Source organism: Lissotriton helveticus, chromosome 1_2 (assembly GCF_964261635.1).
Source record: "Lissotriton helveticus chromosome 1_2, aLisHel1.1, whole genome shotgun sequence".
Classification (NCBI taxonomy): Eukaryota; Metazoa; Chordata; class Amphibia; order Caudata; family Salamandridae; genus Lissotriton; species Lissotriton helveticus.
The window spans coordinates 314729490-314731514 of NC_136058.1; the positions used below are offsets into that span (position 1 = coordinate 314729490).

The 2025-nt window shown below is 45.8% G+C and overlaps 1 non-coding gene across 1 annotated transcript; it reads right to left on the reverse strand.

Annotated features, from left to right (window-relative positions):
• Positions 1-1743: 1743 nt before the first annotated feature.
• On the reverse strand, positions 1744-1814 carry TRNAG-CCC (transfer RNA glycine (anticodon CCC)). The gene has a single exon. It is a non-coding gene; the product is annotated as a tRNA-Gly (tRNA).
• Between the last annotated feature and the right edge of the window lie 211 nt (positions 1815-2025).

A 2025-nucleotide genomic window follows, 5' to 3' on the forward strand; every position in this document is an offset into this window, starting at 1 on the left:
TCTCCACAATGCTGCGTCAAGACCTACGCCTGCTTCGAGCAGGCGCAGGGTTTTGACGCAGCATTGTCCTGAAAGTGACTGAGTGAAATCTTATAGATTTCACTCAGCCACTTTTGCGAGGCGCACCTGCCCCGGAACGCCCACCCAGCGCCGGAACGCCTCCTTATGGCGCAGGGCTTTACAACGTGACGCATCTCCTAGATGCGTCATGTTGTAAATAGGGCGCATTGTTTGCGCCGCCGTTGCGTCAAATAAAGTGACGCACCGGTGGCGCAAGGCCTTCATAAATCTGCCCCTAATTCTTTTACGTTGTTGGAGAGTCATCAGAAGAAGATAAAGTTGTTTGATGGATGAATACTAACACAACATTAGATGTAGATGAAGTGTGCAAGCTATCTACAAAACATCCTTCTCTTCACTGAAGGTCATCAGAATCAAGGGTAAAGTATAGGGCGGTAACATCACCACAGATTTGGCACCCAGGGGCAGTATTTCCTAATTAGACCAGGTTGATAAGGTACATGCTGATTTGACCTATGACATTTTGAATGCTGTGGAATTGGTGCCAATGATTACACCGTGCAGGAACGAGCCCAGCGGTTCCTTGTGTATCTGGATTCCCTAAGGGCCTGTGAGGGGACTTTCCTTCCTTTAGTCTGCAATCCCCAAAAGATTAAAACGTTATGCACGTGCTTTTACTTTATAAAGGAGGAAGCTTTCTGTTTTTTTCATTCTATAATGAACTATATATTATTCAGGATATTGCTTGTCACTTTTAAAGGTGATATCAACATAACTGCAAAACAAATCGAGCAGACATATTTGGAATTTTACTGGAAAACCCTTTTTTTGCCTAGTGATGGTGCTATTGTTTCTATGGGGGAAAAATCAAATAGACGAATGATGTCTCGGATCACATTGCTTTGCCATTTGCAATTTATTTTGTATTAAATTACAACTTTGGGGCAGATTTATGTTAACTGGCGCATCCCCAGGGATGCGCCAGTTAATGTGCGCCACAGTGCGCCACAGCTCCGCCACCCATGGTGCGCTGCATTTATAATGCGGCGCACCATGGGGCAAAAACGGCACAGATGCGTGACGCATCTGTGCCGTAAAGGTGACGCATTCCTGGAGTTGCGTCACAAGCGCATCGCAGCTCCAGCAAGGCTCGAGGGTGCCCCATCTTAACAATGCTGCGTCAAGACCTACGCCTGCTTCAAGCAGGCGCAGGCTTTTGACGCAGCATTGGCCTGAAAGTGACTGAGTGAAATCTTATAGATTTCACTCAGCCACTTTTGCGAGGCGCACCTGCCCCGGAACGCCCACCCTGCGCCGGAACGCCCACAAGCGGCGCAGGGCTTTACAACGTGACGCATCTGCCTAGATGCGTCACGTTGTAAATCGTTCGTAGGGATGCGCCACGTTTACGCCGCCTTGCGTGACGCAACAGCGGCGTAAACGTGGCGCAAGTGCCTCATAAATCTGCCCCTGTGAGTTTTTAAACTAAACTTTCTACAATCAGAATATAGGATTTCCTATGTCACGTTGCACAAAGCAAAACACGTTTATGGTACGAATATTTTAGAATCTTGTACGTTTGAACTTGCAAAAGCATAACATAATTACTACTTCCTTCGCATAGATTAAAATGTTAAATATTTTCCTGTACATGACAATTTTAAATCAGTTACAAAATTGGAAAGGATTGAACTAAATAAATACAATGTAGAGTAAAATAAATGCGCCAGCCGGGAATCGAACCCGGGTCGCAAGAATGGGAATCTTGCATGATACCACTAAACTACTGGCGCAGTTCTAAAACATTCGGTTGACTGTGTCTTTTACATCTGATTCCAGACACGCGCGTGAGTTGTGAATTTAATTGTTGAAATGGAGTTAAATCAAGTTTTATATTTCTTTATGAAGCTCAAAGCCACATTGTGGCTCAGAGGGGAAGGGCCTGTTTGGTGCACAGCCCGTGGCGAGACCCCCTGGATGCACAGATGTTTACCAGGGGGTCTA